At 45.6% G+C, this 6,735-nt stretch overlaps 1 long non-coding RNA gene across 2 annotated transcripts in view; it reads left to right on the top strand.

Annotated features, from left to right (window-relative positions):
• Window positions 1-6,735, top strand: part of LOC109296791 — a 37,227-nt gene that overhangs the window by 21,451 nt on the left and 9,041 nt on the right. The window contains exon 3 of one of the 2 annotated variants that reach the window (XR_002097055.1): window positions 285-365. The exons of the other annotated variant lie outside the window; for it this stretch is intronic. This is a non-coding gene — a long non-coding RNA (uncharacterized LOC109296791). Of the gene's footprint in view, window positions 1-284; window positions 366-6,735 lie in introns of those variants that run through there. 2 annotated transcript variants of the gene reach the window in all.

The following is a 6,735-nucleotide window of genomic DNA, read 5'->3' as shown; positions in this document are numbered from 1 at the left end:
CCCAAGGTGGAGAAGCTTGCATTTTTCAGTGTTAAACACAATCAGGTTCTCATCCGCCTATTTGCTGATCCTGTCCAGGTCAGCCTGGATTGCCTTCCTCTAAGGATGGAGATTCTACAACCTCTCTGAGTAGTTCATTTCCAATGGTTTACTACCCTTCTAGTGAGGGTGTTTTCCCTAATATCTTACCTAAATTTCTCTTGCTGCAACTTGAGACCATTGTTTCTTCTTTTGTTATTTGCCACCATTGAGAACAATCTAACTCCATCTTCCTCCTGTTTGAGAAAGTGGAGGCTACAACTAGGGTATCATCTATCTTGGTTCTTGTCCTGATGAGCAAAGAAGAACTGGTGGAGGATGTGAAGGTGATGGGTAACTTGGGAGGAAGCGATTATGATACAATAGATTTCCAGAGGTTAGCAAAATTAGGAGACCAGATTTCAAAAAGGCCAGCTTCATCTTACTCTAGGAGCTAATAAGCATGATGCCATGGGAGAATAGATTGAAAGATAAAAATGCCCAGGACAGCTGGGAGCTTCTAAGGGGCACAGTATTAGAAGCCAACAAGAAACTGTCCTGAAACAAAAGAAGCACAAGAAGACTAGCAAGAGACCAATATGGCTGCTCAAGAAACTTTTAAAATGCCTCAAATGCAAAAAGAAAGCATACAGACAATGGAAGAATGGGCAAGTCACCAAGGATGTGTACCAGAAAATGGCAAGAACCTGCAGGGACAAAATCAGGAAGGCAAAGATAAAGAATGACCTGCACCTGGCAAAGGAGGTTACAGACACCAAGAATAGGTTCTATATGTATGTTCGCTAGAAAAGAAAGACCAAGGAAGTTGTGGGTTCTCTGTTAAGAAGCTAGGTGGAACTCTGAACCAAAGGTACAAAGAAAGCGGAGCTACTCAACAGCTACTTTGCCTCAGTCTTCACAAAAATGTAAGCTGCCAGACACCTAATAGGGATTATCTGGATAAGGAAGGTATCAAGCTGAGGGAGCTGATAACAAAAGAGATGGTCAGAGAGCTTTTGTTAGATCTAAATGAATTCAAGTCAGGAGAGCTAAATGAGCTTCATCCCAGGGTCTTGAAGAAACTGACAGAGGAGATCTCGGAGGCCTTGGCAATGATCTCCATGGGAGACAGACAAGGTATCAGAGGACTGGAAAAGGGCCCCTCATTAAAAAGGGCAAGGAGAAGGACCTGGGGAACTACAGACTGGTTACCCTTACCTCAATACCTGGAAGCTTACTGGAGCATATTCTAAGAAAGACTATTTGCAAGCATCTGGAGGCAGCATAGATTTATGAAAAACAAAATGCATCAAACAAACCTGATCTACTTGGGTGGATGAAGGGAATGCTGTGGGTCTGTCCTGGATCCAATGCTGCTCTATGACTTTATTAACAATGTGGATGCTGACAATAGAAAGCTTCTTGAGCATGTTTGTGGATGACACAAAATTGCAAAGGATTGTGAACATGTTGGAGGATGTGAGCACAATTCAGAAGCATCTCAACAGATTAGAAAGTTGGTCTAGAGCTAACAGGACAATGCAGACAAATGCAAATTGCTACACCTAGGGAGAAATAATGAAAAGCACAAATACAAAATGGGGCTAGATGGCAGCTCTACAGAAAAGGACTTGGGAGTCTTGCTAGACTACAGATTCAATATAAGTCTGCAATGTGATACACCTGCACAAAAAGTGAACGCAGTTTTGGGCTGCATCAGTAGAAGCAGTAGGTACAAGACATGGAAGGTGATAGTGCTTCTCTACTCAGCACTGTTAGGTCTCATCTGGAGTACTGTGTGCAGTTCTGGGCTCCACATTTTAAAAAGGGTGTGGAGAAGATAAAGAGGGTCTAGAGGTTAGAAAAAGGATATCAAAGGCTTGGAAGACAAAGTATATGAAGAGAGGCTAAAAGAGCATGGTACTTAAGGTAAGTCTTATATCGCCAGGCTCAAGAGCTTGAGCCCTCCAGAGACCAGGTCTTATTGGTCAACAGTTTGGCCCCACCATGTCCCAGCACTTGACAGCTGCCCTTCCCTTCTCGCCTGCCATGTCTTGTTCTTATTCAATGTGCAGGAGTTTCCTGACTGTTAGAGGCAGGGGCTACACATCTGGGGTGCACGCGGATGCACATGCACCCCCTAAGCATGGCAATGCACCCCCTGCAAAAAGGTGCCACTGACACTGTTGGTGGCACCTGCAGGTGGTTGCTGCTCGCCACCCCAAAGCTGACACTACTGATAGAGTCTGTGGGCAGTCCGCAATCACCACTGGCCATTGCCAACACAGCTGGCAGCGCCTGTGGGTGGTCGCCAACCCTTGGTCCATGTGCCAACCAGATGTTAGGCTTTTAACTTGTTCTTGGTTTGCAGACTGAGGTATCTGCACCCTTTGCGCCCAGGGCTTGACTGCAAGAGCAGCCAACAGGCTGAGTCTCTATGTCCTGACACCCTTAACTCAAAATCACCTCTCAGACTCACATTAAAGAATAAACAGATGCATAGCAGTCCTTATTTATTTCAGTGAAGTTATGCCTTAAAGCTAGGCTTGATAATTCATCAATTAGCCCCAATCAGTTCCGCCTGTAATTCATTAACTTAGTTACTCTGGCCAATTATCATTCCCTGTAGTCTCATCAATCAATTTAATAATAAATTAATTGAGCTCCTGCTCCCACATTAACTTAGATACTGGTCCTTGGACCTGCTCCTCCTAGCATTCCCAACTAAAATTGAAAATAAAGGCTTGCTGGTGCCGCTTACACACAAAGATATGATCCCCAGCATGTCTGCTGCTACAGTGAGGTAGTCAGATACTCTGGTCACTGCCTGGCTCTATGTGGGGAGGGAGAAACTTCCCCCGCTTCCTTTTCCCAACTTCTCCTCCAGGGTTCTGGATGCCAGATGTTGAGTGCTCCTTTGAGCTCTTGGACTCACAAGCTGCTTTCCTCACTGGCGTAGGAGAAGCTATCTGGGTGCTCTGCACATGGGGCATGCTGCGCTCCACCTCCATGCCATGCCTGCTCCACACTGCACTGTCTCCCTTGACTGCTAGCACTGGACATCCAGATAAACCAGCTGTCCCAAAGCTCCCAACAATGCACAGTGAGCATGTGTTGATAAAGCAAAGCTGCCGCCATGCACTGGCACAATAGACATTCCTCCATGTTCATAGGAATCACCTCCAGCCCTTACCAGGCCAATCCAATGTTCCCTGGTGTTCTGGAGTGGCTTCCCAGGGGTTCTCATTCCTGGGCTTCTTGGCAAGTCATGTCCCATGCTCCCACAACACTTAAGAGGGGATATGATAGCAGTCTTCAAATACTTGAAGAGCTATCATAAAAGAGAGGGAAAACACCTTCTATCTTCTGCTACAGAGAGGAGGAGGTAGATTAATGGCTTGAAGTTACAGCAAAAATATAGATTGGATATCTGGAAAAAAATTCTTCACTGTGAGAATAGTGAGGCAGTGGAATAGATCGCCTACGGATGTTGTGGGCTCTGCATCACTGGAGGTTTTCTAGATGCTGGACTGTGATGAGTTGGGGATGATCTAGGCTGGGGTGGGCAAAATGCGGCCCACGGGCTGGATGCGGCCCACCAGGCCATTCTATCTGGCCCGCAGTGCCCCTGAAAAATTTAGAAAATAAATATTTATCTGCCCTGGCTGCCTGTCATGCAGCACTCGATGGCCTGCCAAAACTCAGTAAGCGGCCCTCCGCCCAAAATAATTGCCCGTGCCTGATCTAGGCATAGCTATGCCTATTTTCAACCATGGGTATTTCCCATGCTTCTGGGCTTTGCTAGTTTCTTCCACCCAACCCCCTTTTTCTGCTCTATGTGTCAGGGTATTTTTAAACCTCCCCAGAGAAATTGGGTGTTGAATTTCATGAAATTTCTTTTGGTCCAATCCTCTAATTTGTCAAGGTCTCTCTGAATCATAACCCTACCCTGCAGCATATCTACTACTCCATCCAGCTTGGTGTCATCTACATACTTGCTGAGGGTGCACTGTATGCCATTTTCAAGATTGTTGAAGTAGAACAGCGAACAGCTGCATATGCCAGTCCTGGTCTACATTTAGGCAGCTTAAATAAGCTGCAGGAACATAGATTGAGTGTGGGAAACTGATGGGGACACTGAGAGGGATTATTTGCAGTACTGAAAAAAATGATATGTGATTAAGTGAACATATGTGGTACGACCAGAAATGACCCAAGCAGAGTATGGGGCCCAGGGTAAATCAGCCTGTGTGGGGCCCCACCCGTGCGTGCTCTGGATGCGAAGAAGCCTGCAGTGGATTCAGGGGTGGGGGTGTGAGCAGCCAGATGCAAAGCTGGAGGTGGCAGCAGCAACACAGTCACCACAACCACTCCGCCTGGCTCCATAGGCCCCCCCCCGAGCGTGAGGCCTGGGGCAGTCACCCCGATTCCCCCTCTCCTTCTCCCCCAGTGACAGCCCTGGATAAGACTCTCATTGAGTTTCTTCTTTTTCTTTTTCTCAGACCTGCTCAGCTCCTTTTGCCTTACAGAAATCTCAAGGATCCAGTGGCAGATTAAGATCTATTGTGGCCCTGGGCAAACAGAAAATTGGAGGCCTTCCACACCCCATTATAAACATGAATGTATCAAGGGGACACATGGGAGTGCCCTGTGTGGCTGGCAGGGAGGGAGGGGCCCTGCAGCTGCAGCTGGGCTGTGGGCTCACTGATGTCATGGTGGTTGGTGACCTGGGAGTAGTTATCATGGAGCACATAGCTCTCCACGTGCAGCTCCATGGAGCCATGGTCACTGGCGCTGTAGCAGGCCAGCCCAAGCCAGACCCAGATCTTGGAGACATTGGGCCTATTGCACACAGGCAACCACCACTGGCTCCCTGCCCAGCCCTAGCACAGGCCATCCTGGAGAGCTGCACCTGCCTGCCTGCCCATGGAGCCTTGCCAGTGCTGCAGAAAGTGCACAGCCATGATCACCTAGCACACGGCGAGGAGGCTGCCCCCATGGAGTGGCTACCCTAGTCACAGAGTTGCCAGGTAGGGGTATGCACCAGGAAGTACCACCAGGCCCCTGACCACACACCTGCACTGTGACTGGCCCTTCCTGTAGCGCTGCCCACAGCTTGAGGCAGGGCCCCCACTGGCCCCTGCACACATCAACCCCACCTTGGCTTTGGCCTGGTATCTGATGTCCTTTGGCACCATGGTGCGTGCAGGAAGGCAGCCAATCACAGCTTGTCCCCAGCACACACAGTTAGCCTCCCCTCTGAATTTTTCCAAGGGGGCCCCTGATTGTCAGGGGCCCCTGGGCCTAGGCCCCATGGGCCCATGTATTAATCTCCTGCAAGGATCCAGTGCTGTTAGAACCTTGTATTTAGTTTTCAGGGTCAAGTTGCACTGTTGTGGACATCTGGTTTATAATGAATCATAACTCGATAATATATCAGTAGAGCCAATGCTTTTTTATGCAATTTTACCCTGAGTCAATTACACTGAATGGTTGCCCTAAAGACATCAGATAAAATGATAAGATGTGTCCTATGAAACATACATTTTGCTATGAAAGTCTTAGAAGCAAGTTGATTTTAGAAACTGCTTATGGACAGTCACTGATTATGGCACAGATTTATTTAGCATAACTGAATACAGCAATTAAGAGGTTTCGCATGACTTTAAATATATTCTAAGAAACTTTGTAATCTAACCTAAGCAAATGATATATTCAGATTCAGATGACACAGAGGATACATGATTTTTAACTGGCAGCAAATGGAACTACTTTGCAGGATTATACTAAACCCAACCTGAACAGTGAGAGTCCTAGTCTTCAAACTCATTGAAAAATTCTATTACTGGAAATAATTTCTTAACTACTTTGTTGGAGAAAAGAATCCTGGGGTTTGTAACGTGAGAGTACATCAGTGCCCAAGCTGAGAAACTTTCCAGTCCTTCAATCAGAGGCTAAGGGTTTTTCATCTTCTGAAAATCAAACCCCTTTCAGGTGTCTAACTTAGAATGAGTAAAAATCACAAGTCACTTTTGTAAATCTAAGCAAACCCCACTTAGAGGATGAGGGTAAAATTTGATATCTGCTATTGGCCTTCTGGGAAAATTGTTTCTTTTGTCTTTACCTCATCTGAAATAGGGGGATATGATACTAGACATTTTTGTAAAGCATTTTTAGCTTTACTTATGCAAAATGCTTCATAAAATTATTAATAACTCCTATTCACTTTGAACAAATTTGCCAACTTGTTTTAAATGGAGATATTTCATATTGTGACTATTTATACTTTACAAAATCATGTGGCTTTATTCAATTTAGATGTTAGAGAACTTAATTAACAACAGAAATGAGCTATCACATTTAAAAACATTTCTTTATTATGCTATATTAATGCCATATTGAACAGACAGAGAAGGAGATGTGGTTTCTTTAAAGAAAAACATGTTCTTCTCACATTCCAGTTGTCACATGGAGTTCCTCAAGAGAAAATAAGAAATAAATTGACTTAAATACTCCTCTAGGACCTTAGACTCCATGATCATGGTAGTAAGGCACCCAAACTCTCTCCTTAGTGTAAATGTCAACATAGACTTTTACCTAACACTTAGATTTGGAGGTTGTCAAACAATTGGCAGTTTTCCTGGGGAGGACGTGCGTGCAAAGGATGTTGTGGTCATGGAGGATATGAATTACCCTGACATCAACTGGGAGGAGCAG

This window comes from Gavialis gangeticus, unplaced genomic scaffold, assembly GCF_001723915.1.
Source record: "Gavialis gangeticus isolate Ggan-Ray unplaced genomic scaffold, GavGan_comp1, whole genome shotgun sequence".
In the NCBI taxonomy this organism is placed as follows: Eukaryota; Metazoa; Chordata; order Crocodylia; family Gavialidae; genus Gavialis; species Gavialis gangeticus.
This window is presented reverse-complemented; position numbering and strand designations above follow the sequence as displayed.